We start from the raw sequence: 13,509 nt of genomic DNA, 5'->3' as shown, positions 1-13,509 counted from the left end.
CAACAACTTAAAAAATTCAGACATCATTTCATATTAATATTTGAATTTCTTTAATTTAACATTCAATATTGTTTTTTTCTTCTCAGGCTGGTCTTGTTAGTAAAATGGATACCAAATAAAATGGAGGTTTAGAAGCATGACACTACAAATCTTTGAGACTTTATAATGTCGTCTTCTTCGTCTCTATCTTGATCTTATTTTCTTATGTTTCTGGTGAATGTTATTGGAATGTGTGAATTTTAAATTAACAGTTTTCTTCAACGTTGTATTTGACTTAATCCGTACATAGAGAAGACGTGTTTGATATAACTATGTACAACCAAATAAATAAAGAAATGATAATGTCAATAAGCAATAAATAAATAAAGTCACTACATCAACGTCAATATAAAAGATCAACATGAAACAAAAATAATCCTAGAAAAACAAAAAATTTAACCAAGGTCTATAATATGAGGCGAAACATATGGAGGCTTATACTTTTCCATTCGATCAATGAACACAAGATCAGATGCTGCTTCCCACAAATCAACTGTAATCTTCACACGAGCTTTTTTAATGTTGTCATCGTCAATCAAACTCATATCTAGGTTAAGCATATGACACTCTATGTATTTAAGCGCATACACTCCCCAGTCACAACATGACTTATTAAGATTTGGTGGCACCAAAGCAAAAATGATAGAACATGGAGCTACATGTAGATATTTACCGTAGGCTTTTGTCTCAATTTCCTTAACAATTCGAGGAATGATGATTGCAAATGGATCCACATGATTTATGTGGGTGTGACCAGAACAATTAAAAACTTTAACTGTTCTTAGGCCAAAAATAATGCACAAAGATATCCAGTGATTATCATTGACGAAGACAGGAGCGTAAACTCTGTCGAAGTCTAATGCCCATTTCTTTCATGTCTTTCCATGAGAAGGCAATTCACCGTTGGCATAACCCAAGATCATAGAATCCCACTTGTGGCCTTTTTTACTTTCTCTAAACTTCAAATATTCATTTTTGATTTGCATGCTAAACATACAATTCATGAAGCCAACACGATTTGACTTCATTCGGCCTAAAGATGTATTCTCACGGAATATATACATCATAACATCTATTTCCTGGAAAAAAAATAATTGACAAAAAACATTTTTGCACATAATAAACAATATTTAAGTATTACATACCATTACTAACAAAAAATATTGAAACATACGTCATTCCGAAGCCAAACGTTGCTTGTCATAACTCGACTTAGTAATTCATCATTAATTACACTTGGACCCAACTTAATCATTCTGCAAAAAGAATACATTGTGCATAAGCATCAAAAGAGCATAACTCTGTAACAATTATAGGAAAAATATAATTGAACAACTTACCCCCTTGTTCTATGCCACGCTGCAAAAGCATCGAATCGATAATCAGAAACGAACACCAAAACAGAATCCTTGTCAGTTTCACCCGCGTTTCGAGGACTCAGTTTTTGAAGTTATCTTTGCACAATACATTCTGTGTAGGATCAAACTCAAGTACATCTACTTTTTGAGATAGGTGTCCTACTGATTTTTGTAAAAATTCTTGTGAATCCAAATTAAGATCTATTTCACTATGATGAGTGAAAAGATCATCAACTAAAAACGTTTCATCCTATCCATACAAAAAGTTTAACAAAAATATTAACACTTATTATTACACCCACGTACATACATATCCAATTACATATTCTTTTAGAGACTAATAGAAAAAAACCACAAACATAGCATAAAGATTTAAGTCTTACGTACCACAAATTTACTCTTCTTTTCTGTTGGAATTGATGGTTGCTCAACCGTGGCTCTTGTGCTTATTGTAATTCCAGCTGAAGGTATAGTATCCATCAACATTGGGACATCCTTTTCTAGTTTTTCCAATCGACTGTCAACCTTCTTCTCAAAACTCGAGAAACAAGTCTCAAACACACTAATAAAAGACTTCATTTGTTCATCGGTTGTGGCTCACTGTGTTGTTGCTGCTCGCTCATAGAGCAGTTTCTTTTTCCTCCTCTCGGCATCATGATCAGGTTGTCTCGTCCTCTTACAACCTAACACTTCATCATAACCAGCTTGCGTACCCTCACCACTCTTCGATAAACTAGACCCTTGATTTTCTTCGCAAACCTCACTGCCAACGTCATCTTTTTCTTGAATATGTTCACCATCCACATCATCAACTTTTACAGTTCCCCAAATATGGTCTCAAAAATCATTTCCAACGCTGATCTTAGCTTTCAAATTAGAGTAAACATCTCAAAACTCCCTCTTAGAGTAAAACAAATCTCTTATCTCCCTCTTTATTCTCTATACCCCTTTCTTATTTAATGAAATATGTTCTGACTAAAATACCCTTCCTTCTATTCTTTCATTTTTTAATTAAAAACAAAAAACAAGAAAAAAATATAGATCTCGATCCTCTCTTCCTCTCTCGCCGCCGTTCTTCGCCGGAACTCTCCACCGCTGCTGTTTCATCGCCAGAGCTCTCCATCGCCGCCGTTTCTTCGCGACTATGGAGCTGCATCGAGCTCTTCTTCAAAATCCAGATACCTTCTTCAACAAAATAATCTAACAATAGTTGATTGAATTGGTTTTTCTCTTGGGTGTTTTATAGATTTGATTATGCAATTATGCAATTATGCAATTCACATTGGCTGTTTACCATAGCTTATGGGTCGATTGAGCCTTTAAATTGATAACAAATGAATTTCAGTGGTTGAGTTGTAGTAGATTGTAGAATAGAACCCGAAATCATCCAATTTGAGCTTTTGTAGTATTAATGGTAAATGTAGTAAAACTGGTACTACTGATAAATGTAGTATAACTAGTATTACAGACTGAGTTTTTTTTTTTTGGTATTGTATTTGTAGGATACAATGAGCAACAATGTCAAAATACATTTAGATTGTTAAGGTCACATGGATAGTTTAATGTTGAAGACATATGTGGGATATAATGAACAATTTACTATTTATGATGATAAGGAGCTATGTGTTTATCTAATCTAACATCCATTGATAATGAGAACCGTAGGTGTATTTTGTTTGTGGAGGTCATCACTATTTCGGAGCTGTTTAAGCAAGTGCGGAGAGCAGACACAAGAATTATGACAAGTTCCACTCAAAGGATGATAAAATCGGGCCTAATGCCATTTTTTGTTCAATAAAAATCTGTAAATGTGGTTTACAAGTTCGAAGGATTGCAAAGACACATATTTCTCAATTACAAACTGATTTCAATAATGTAATATTTATATACTAGTTTTTTTGGCAACATGGTAATACTGGTATAACTAAGGAAAAACATGTATAACAATTATGTTTTTTTTAACAAAACCTAAACGAAAAGTACTTAATATACTTACTGTCTTCGTAAACTTTAGAAAAAATGTTACAATGTGTAATAAGAAAGAAGTTGCAAAATTATGTTGTTATGAAAGACTCAACACAATATATTCCTTATACTTTTAAGGTCAGTTTGTAAATAATAACCAACTAAAGATGAAAAAGTTGCATAAATATTTGTTTTAAACATTTGAATGCATAAAACATTCATAATTATATGTTAATAGAATTTAATCAACTGTAAAACTAAAAAAATATAATTTTAAGAGTGTGTAAAACTAATTAAATGGAAAAAACCTAAAAGTAGAACTATTTACAAGTATGGTACAACTACTATACTGGGTAAAACTATGTGTGAACACTAGGTGTGAACACACATATTACACACGTGGAAATACATTTCGGATTTTTATTTTTATTTTTTTCCCCACAAAAATCAAAAATGTTGAAAATCTCATATTTTCTAAAATCCCAAAATTCCAGATTAGTTTTACCTAATATTTCCAGTTGTACAGGACAAAATCCAAAACAAAAAAAAAAAAGATTAGTTTTACATAGTAATTGCAGTTGCACACAACTAAATTCCAAAAAGTAATATGAATCCAACAAAGTTTTACAAGTAGTTCTACAAATAGAAATAAGAAGAACATCCAAACACCCACAAAATTAGTTCTACATGTCCATGACCTTGTAAAGACTCTTTTACTACGGTTATTGGTGTCTTCCTCCACGGCAGTCGGTTTAACACCCTTCTTTTTCTTCTTACCAATGTCTTGTACCAACATCATCTCATGGATATTACACCTCGTCGATACTTGATTTTCTTGTTGTACTCACTTGAGGGGAAGTAAATTCTAAGAGGCTATAGTGGTGTCGAGGAGGAGGATTCCTGCAACAAATAGTTATACCAAGTATTATCAAGTTATATTGTTTCAGAAATTCATATTAAGACTCTTCGTTCTACCTAGTTATTCTAGTTTTACACACTAGTTCTACCTAGTTATTCCAGTATAACAAAATACTAGTTCGTAGTTATACTTCTATATACCACAAAAATTTGATTCCGAGAGACATCAAGAGCAATTCCAACTAGTTTTATTTATTTTACATGTTCATACGAATCCAAACTTACCATTGAGTCGATGGTCTCGCTCTCACTTCGGCTTCTACTTCTTCTCGAGTTTGTTCCCAGCTCGAACTACTTGATTCCATAAAGAGGGATTCTTCGTTATCTCCTTAAACTTCATCTCGATTACTTGATTCTGGAAAGAGGGATTCTTCGTTAGCTCCTTCTTCTACGACCGCATTGGAATCCCTCTCTCCCTCTTCTTCAACCACCGGATTCAAAACCTCTTTCTACCACCGGATTATCTCCTCCTTGTACCAACGGTTCCGAACCCTTCTTTTACCACCGATTTTGAATCTTTCTCTCCTCCTTCTTTTACCACCGCTTGCGAATCTTCCTCTCCTTCTTCTACTTGTGTGATCTTAGTGTTTTTTTTCCCCCACCTTGTTCTTACCATCCTCGTTATCAAGTATGAAGACAAACGATGAAGGAGAACGAGCGGTTTGTATTTTCTTTTTTAATTTAGGGATTTAATCGAGTTAGAAAGAGGAGAGAGAGAGAGGAGATTGGGTTAGATCCGATTTTGTTATGGGTGGGTGGNTATTGAGTCGATGGTCTCGCTCTCACTTCGGCTTCTACTTCTTCTTGAGTTTGTTCCCAGCTCGAACTACTTGATTCCATAAAGAGGGATTCTTCGTTATCTCCTTAAACTTCATCTCGATTACTTGATTCTGGAAAGAGGGATTCTTCGTTAGCTCCTTCTTCTACGACCGCATTGGAATCCCTCTCTCCCTCTTCTTCAACCACCGGATTCAAAACCTCTTTCTACCACCGGATTATCTCCTCCTTGTACCAACGGTTCCGAACCCTTCTTTTACCACCGATTTTGAATCTTTCTCTCCTCCTTCTTTTACCACCGCTTGCGAATCTTCCTCTCCTTCTTCTACTTGTGTGATCTTAGTGTTTTTTTTCCCCCACCTTGTTCTTACCATCCTCGTTATCAAGTATGAAGACAAACGATGAAGGAGAACGAGCGGTTTGTATTTTCTTTTTTAATTTAGGGATTTAATCGAGTTAGAAAGAGGGGAGAGAGAGAGGAGATTGGGTTAGATCCGATTTTGTTATGGGTGGGTGGATAAAACCCTAGTTTTCTTTGTAATTTTTCTTATTTTTGTAGGGTAAGAGAGTAAAACACTAATTTTTCGGATTTTAAATAAATCAAAAATAAATTTTAATTAGATGGGGGAGTTTTGAGATTTTCGATTTAGTTTTAGGGACTTTGGAGACGATTCCTCTTCAAATTATCTACTTCACCATCGCTAGTTTCGTCAGCCCATAAAAATTCAATGGAATCAACAATGTCAAAATCTTCAGTAAGAGAAATGTATGGATAAACAAAATCCTAAAAAAAAAGGAGTTATAAGTTAAGATTACACAATGACATCAACTATTATTAACAAAAAAACATGTGATAACAGTTGGTTTTGGAAAGAAAATACCTTTGGTCCAAATGTACTTTCTATTTGGATGATATCATCATATGATACTTTGGTTGCACCTTTCCAATTAGAACATCGAGGAGCTTCTGTAAATTCTTTGATAATCTTTTCTCCCAACAACTTTCCAATGTCTGGAATCGCCTCCATAACTCATATTTGAAATGCATATGAGAAACCATCTAATGCGTAGCTGTTGATCTTCTTCAAATCTTCTCTTCTTTCTATGATAGACTTAACTAGAATTTTAAAAGCTTTAAGACCCCAAGGATAAGTCATCACCTTATCAAGATCCATTACCATCTGGATGTCTTTGAGTGGAATATACTTTTTCTCATCCTTAGCCATAACCAACCCAGCTATCACAAAAATATACACCAAGCGGATTTTATCTACGTCATTCCATGTGTGAACTAAAGGTAAGTGCACATCTACCAAGCTCTTAATGCTAATCGTCGTACCTTTTCTCTTCATCAATTTGCTCCAAAACCCACCATCGTCTTTTCAATTCTCTAAATCACAACTAAAATCATCAATGCATTTGAGCACAGCCACAACATGAAATTCTTGCATTGAAAATCTGAGTTGTTTCCCTCCAAACACAAACCATATCTCTCTTTTTTTTTCTTTGTAACCAATTGCCTAGACATCATATTGTGTATCAACCGCGCTGAATACCCTAAACCCTTCGTAGAGTGCAAACACATGTGAAAAGACATGATCTTTCTTCACTAGCTCGTACTGTATAGGCAATGCTTGTTTGACTTTGCTCAAGATAGAAGTTCGATAGGAATTGTTTATCTTTTTTACTTGTGGCTCAAATCCATCTCTAAATAGGCGTTTTAGAAATTCTGTTTCCATACCTACACAAAAAAATTAAGAAAAGTGAAATTCATTAGTATGAACCCAATTCTCAGAAAGATACAAAGTTCAAATTTACAAACATGAATTTCTGAATTATGGCTAATAACATATCTAACAACAATCCGGCTCTATTCCAAAAACTATTCTCATACATGATGAACATGAAGCATTAAGCATACTAACCAAAACTATTTTTAAGTTTACAATCAATGAAGAAACACTAAACAAAAATTTTAAATGGCTCAAAAAATAACAGACGACATACATAAAAACCAAAGTTATTTTCATAAGGCTCTCAAATCCAAAAAAACGATACCTTGTTGTGATATGGTTTGAACGATACCTTGTTGTTAATATACAAATCCAAATCAAATTTTAGCAATCATGGATGTGAACTTAATTTCAAAAAACAGAACCACAACACAAGTCCACTCAATCGATAAAAAAATTACCAGCAAGCTAGATCTGATTTATTTTTCAATGAAAGAGGCATGTAAGAATTACCAAATGAATGAAGCTGCTGGAGATTAAAGTCTTCGGCGAGTGACGTTGTTGGAGATTAAAGTCGCCGGCGAGTGGAGCAGCTGGAGATTGAAGTCGCCGGTTGAAGAAAACTACCGGAGTTTAAAATCGCTGGTGAGTGAAGCTACCGGAGAACTGAAGTCGCCGATGAGTGAAGCAACCAGAGAACTGAATCAAGGGATCAACGAGTTTGTACTAGATCTGTAATCGGCAATAACAAATAAACAAAAATTTGGAATTTTGATTTGGGGAAAAAGTTGTGTCGATAGAGAGAGAGAGCGAGAGAGAGAGAGAATATTTTCTGATATTTATTTTAGGAAATATTTGTCAAGATGAATTAATGGAATCGAGTATTGGTATATTTGAAAATCCTATAGTTTTGCAATTAAGAGTATAATAGAGTATTTCAATTTGGTTAAACCTAATATACCAAACTTCTTTAAAAAGAGCATAGTGGGACAAGTTTTACAAAAAACGTCCTTTTAAATCAAAATAATTTTATATAAATATTACCAAAATAACCTTTTTGCATGATTAACTTCCACCTCCTTCAACTACCTCCTCTGATTACCACCACCGCTGGCCATCATCTTTTCTAGAAACCGTCTTAAGCCACCACCACTTTCAGCCACTGTCTACCACCACCTCTGACTACCACTACCTCTGAACACTACCGTCTCCGGCCATCACCTACTCCGGTCGCTGGTTGTCGACCACCACCTACTCCGGTCGCTGGTTGTCGACCACCACCTACTCCGGTCGCTGGTTGTCGACCACCACCTACTCCGGTCGCTGGTCGCCGATCACCGCCTACTCCTGTCGCTGGTCGGCGATCGCCGGCCACCACCTACTCCGACCATCGGCCGCCGGCCGCCACCACCACCACCAAGCACCAGGTCCACCACACCATCCAAAACACTATAATGGTAATTCATTATAACTTTCATCTTATTTTTTAAACTTTTTTCAAATAATTAGCTATATCTTTCAATTAGTCTTTGAATTTGGTTATTGGGCAAATTGGCCCAAAAAAGAAAAAAAAAGAACAAAATAAAGTAATCATCTAGAAGTCTAGAACTAGGAGTACTAATTATACAATATAAGCCATACATTTTTAAAAAGGTTATATTGAAACATTAAATGTTAGCAATATAGTTTAACCTCTTTCAGCCCTGGCGTTGATTGAGTGCAAAAAGTGCATTTGCACCATATCCGACCCAAATTCAATATATATATTTTTTTTTTACCCTAATTATTTAATAAAATTTAAAGTGAACTAATAAAATTATTTACCCTTTAACCTAAACCTAAACATATTGTTGCCTTTCTTCTTATTTTTGGCAACCCATGCTTACTTTTTCAGTTTTCCTCAAAATCTGGTAAGTAATTCCAATATCCAGTAGGTAAAGCTTTTATTTTTCCTCCTAACAATATCTTATTTTTCTTAGAATTTTATTATAAAATCAGTTATAAAACAATCTATTAGTTAGAATGAAAGGATTGGGTATAAAATTTTTTTGACAATGATGCAAAAGGACTATCGCACCGGTGTGAGATGGGAAAGCGAACTTCTCTTCCCGGAGTGTTTTTCGAATGGAGGAGCTTACCATATTACTAAACAATTGATTTTGTTGCGAAGGGAAAGTTGTATTCTTATTGCTTGTAAAAAGTTTTTCTGTCCATATCCGTTAATCACGCTCTCCACTTATGGCTGACAATACGAATCTTTGACCATATCCCTGAGCTGCAGAATCACTTTCCTAGCTCGATGTAACAACAGCTCGTCCCCCTAATCTGGGCCTCTTCGGTCCGACGGGCTAGGCTGTTTTTCCCTTCCGAGCCCAACTGATTTACTATGGACGTACCCCTCGAACCGAGGTGATTAACCGCGGTACCAACAGTTGCCCCCCCCCAAGTCTCTCGGACTGATTAGTTCGGGTGACTTTTGATGTGCCTCTGCACACATTGGGAAACTAAATATACTCTAAATCTTCTCAAATCTCATGATTTGTTCGTGATAATGATGGGATTTGCCTTCCCGAACAAGGAGTGGGTCCCGCCCGTCGGTTTGATTATCAAGGATGACCTCGACCTTTTGTTTCACCAGGTCATCATTGCTCTCCCCCACCTCTCCTCGGCTTATAAAGGTAGAGTTTCTTCATTCTTATTTTATTTTCAGAACTTGTTACTGTTATTCTTCCGCTTTCGTCTTTTTCTTTGCTCTTGCCGTTTGCTGGAAAAATTTCCACCTTTCCTAATTGATCTACACCGTTCCAAAGTCTACTCCAAGTAAAACCACTAAACCGCTTATCCCTAGGGTTTTTGGTCCCCATCCCTCGTTTATTCTTTCTGACGAAGACGTAGCAGAGATAAGAGTGTCGTGTGGGATTCCCCCAGAGATTGAAATTCGGTTCCCAGAGGCAAACCAAGCTTCTGGAGAATCCTCCACCTGGCTATTGTTGCACGTTTGAGAAGTTCTTCTCTGCATGCGGGTTGTCCTTTTGTCTCCCAGAACTCATCATACGGATGATGTTCAAGCTGGGTTTTACCCTTCCTCAAATGTGCCAGAACTTCGTTCGGACTGTCTTTTGCCTCCAGACTCTAGTGACTTTCTTCACGTCTATACCGTAAAGATGGGGTGAACCCTCTATGTTAGACCAATCTCCAGAATCAAGGCCTTTGACGACCTACCCGAGAAGGACAAGAAATAACGGAAAACTTTTTTCTTTTTTCCGGTTAATGAACTCACCTTCGGACACCTGACAGGCTCATTCGTGTAGAAGTGGGCTTTTCAAATTGCTAGCACAGAGCACCTCGTGTGATGAATAAGTTCGTTTTTTGTTGTTTTTTTTAAGACATTTTGATGTTTCAATTCCAGCTCACTTCGAGCGAGGCCAACTCTCTCATACCTTCGCGGAATACTTATCCCGATTCTGCAGTGGTCAGATCGCTAGGGATCCTTTTTCGTGTGAGAGTATCAGAAAATCCGGAGTGAGGCTCAGAAAGCGTTCTTACGCTCTCTCATCTCCCCTAGGAGTTTTTGACGCTTCCTCAATGGGCTACAGGGGAGAAAGGGTTTACAAGAAAGAGCTCTAAAATGTCGAGAAGGAGGCGAAAAGGTTGATGTTTGTTGCTAAAGGAAAAAGACGCTAATTCCCCAGCTCCTGAGGTGAACGAAGTCCCGGCTCCGATCTCTGAGTCTTCCAGGCCTCCCTTAACTATCCTCATGGATTCTACTGATGAATCCAAAGAGAAGGAGGTTCCTCCCCCGGCTGCCGATAGCGGTCGAACTGAGAGCAACTCGCAGCGGGTCGAGCAATCAAAGAAGAGGAAAGAGCTTTAGTCTTCCTCCTCTTCCCGTGAAAAGACCCAAGCTCGAACTAGCTCCTTTGGGGATGAACGGGTCAAATCCGGCTCGAGAGAAGGAGTACCTCCCGAGAAGAAGCCCGGGGATGCCAAGGAGTCAAGAGGCCTCTCAAGCAAACTACCTCCAAAGGAACAGTGCTACTCACCCTGTGGTAAGTAGGGTCTTTTGTACAATGGTTACGAGTATTTGCCTTAGGTGGAATAACCAAGTTAATTTAATGCAGCTCCCCCTGCTCCCCATGTGATCAAAGTGCTGGACCTTGGGATTGCTAACAAAGACCTAAGGGGGAAGCTGAAGAAAGCGGGCGAACTCTATTACGAGGCTGCGAAGAGTGAGGAGGCTGCCAAAAGCAGACTACAAGAGGTCGAGCTTCGCAATCAGCTTCTGGAGGCAGGGAATAGCTGCGAGATCAAGAGGGTCCAAAGAGAGCAGCGACAGTCACTGTGATGAACTTTGCGCCCTTTGATTGCGGATGTGAGGACGCACTTTGAGGAGAGGGAGCGTTTGGCCCCAGCGCTGATCCGAGCTGCTGAAATTAAGACTAAATGGATGTTGGTTGAAGATATCTCGAGGAGGGAGATCAAAGATATTGAAGCTGAGCTGATGTGCTGATGAACAGAAAGCCGAGTGCGACGTCGCAAAAGTAAACCTCTGTGACTTTGATCTTTCAGCATTTTCCAGCCTCTTGGCGGACACCCCCCCCCCCCCNCAAGAGGGTCCAAAGAGAGCAGCGACAGTCACTGTGATGAACTTTGCGCCCTTTGATTGCGGATGTGAGGACGCACTTTGAGGAGAGGGAGCGTTTGGCCCCAGCGCTGATCCGAGCTGCTGAAATTAAGACTAAATGGATGTTGGTTGAAGATATCTCGAGGAGGGAGATCAAAGATATTGAAGCTGAGCTGATGTGCTGATGAACAGAAAGCCGAGTGCGACGTCGCAAAAGTAAACCTCTGTGACTTTGATCTTTCAGCATTTTCCAGCCTCTTGGCGGACACCCCCCCCCCCCAGAGCTGTTGTGCAATGAGCCCCAATTGAAGATCACAATTGATGAATCCGGGACCAGGAATTGCAAGTTATTTGAGCTAACACAACGTTTGAGGCAGACGCACCCGAAGTGATCCTATTTGATCTTTTTCCTGAGATTCCCGGAGCTACGGCTGAACCCATGATTTTAATCAGGGGTTGTTTTGGGCCAGGTCGCCCCCCTTTTTGTTTTTGTTGTTTAGACTTAGTTCGGGAGTTTTTGGTTGCGGTGACCCTCCTGAACATATTTTTTTTTTGACAAGTTCACCAGTTTTATTTCACCTCGATCTTCCTGCTTTCAGAGTTAAAAAAAAATCCTCTTACTGATGGATTGAAACCTTAAGTTTGCGAAGACCTATAATAAATGAATTTACGAAAAAGAATTATAACTCTGAAGGATTTGTATTGCGGAGTTTACGAAGTTAACTGAAATCATAAAAAAGAAGTAAAACTCAGGTTTATCAGATAACCCACGAAGTAAAAACCCCTTTAAAAAAAAAGAGTTTACGAAGTAAGACTTCGGTTTAGCGAGTTCACTGGACCAATGAATTAGAACTTCAATTTGGCGAGTTTAAGAAGTAAGACTTCCGAATTACGAAGCGAGAGTTTGGTTTTAATAAATTTACAAAGTGAGAATTCTGCTTAAATGGATTTACGAAGTGAAACTTTGGTTTAAATGAATTTACGAAGTGAGACTTCGACTTAAATGGATTTATAAAGTGAGACTTCCGTTTAAATAGATTTACGAAGTTAGACTTCGGCTTAAATGGATGCTCAGACTGAGTGAATATATACTTCAAGCTCTTATGATTTGTAAACACCTGCACATTTGCACCATAAAGATAAGATCTCCAAATCTTCAGGGCAAAAACTACAACAGCCATCTCCAAATCATGAGTAGGATAATTTTCCTCATGCTTCTGCAACTGTCGCGAAGCGTAGGCAATCACCTTCCCCTGCTGCATCAACACACACCCCAAACAAACTCTATATGCATCTGTATAAACCACATAGAGTTCTCCCTGCTCTGGCAATGCCAATATTGGCGTAGTAGTCAGCATCTCATTCAGGCTTGCAAAGCCCTTATCGCACTCCTGTGACCAACCAAAAGGAACATCCTTCCCTGTCAACCTAGTCATCGGACGTGCTCTGCTCGCAAACCCCTGTACAAACCTCCTATAATAACTGCCAAACCCAGAAAACTCTAGATCTAAGTGGCATTTTGTTGTCTAGGCCAATCTCTGATAGCCGGAATCTTCTCCGGATCTACAAAAACTCCCTCTGCAGAAACAATATGAACCAGAAACCCCATTTGACGCTGCCAGAGACTACACTTGCTCGACTTAGAAAACATCTTCTGCTCCTGCAGCTTCTCCAAAACTGTCCTCAAACGCATTGCATGCTCCTCAAGACTTTTAGAATAAACCAGGATGTCGTCGATGAAAATGCTGACAGACACGTCCAGAAACTCTTGAAATACTCTGTTCATCAATCTCATAAACGTTGTTGGCGCGTTAGTCAACCCGAAAGGCATCACCACAAACTCATAATGCCCATATCTCGTCTTGAATGCAGTCTTTCTCACATCTTCCTCATCTATCGGATACTGATGGTAACCCGATGCCAAATCAATCTTGGAGAACCAAGTAGCACCTCTCAAATGATCCAACAACTCATTGATCCTGGGAAGAGGGTAGTTTTTCTTCACAGTGACCCGGTTCAGAGCCCTATAATTAATACAAAAGCGAAAATTCTCGTCCTTCTTCTTAACGAATAACGTCGCCCCCCCCCCCCCCCC

At 38.4% G+C, this 13,509-nt stretch overlaps 1 long non-coding RNA gene across 3 annotated transcripts; it reads right to left on the bottom strand.

Moving 5' to 3' along the window:
• On the bottom strand, window positions 3,952-7,673 carry LOC104791030. 3 transcript variants are annotated; one of them, XR_768860.2, is made up of 3 exons: window positions 7,304-7,673; window positions 5,939-6,798; window positions 3,952-4,262 (listed from the first exon to the last, which is right to left on the bottom strand). It is a non-coding gene; the product is annotated as an uncharacterized LOC104791030 (long non-coding RNA). The 3 variants fall into 3 exon arrangements; XR_768859.2 differs by lacking the exon at window positions 3,952-4,262 and adding an exon at window positions 5,746-5,841; XR_768858.2 differs by lacking the exon at window positions 3,952-4,262 and having other exon boundaries at window positions 5,782-6,798.

Source organism: Camelina sativa, chromosome 6 (genome assembly GCF_000633955.1).
Source record: "Camelina sativa cultivar DH55 chromosome 6, Cs, whole genome shotgun sequence".
Lineage (NCBI taxonomy): Eukaryota > Viridiplantae > Streptophyta > Magnoliopsida > Brassicales > Brassicaceae > Camelina > Camelina sativa.
This window is presented reverse-complemented; position numbering and strand designations above follow the sequence as displayed.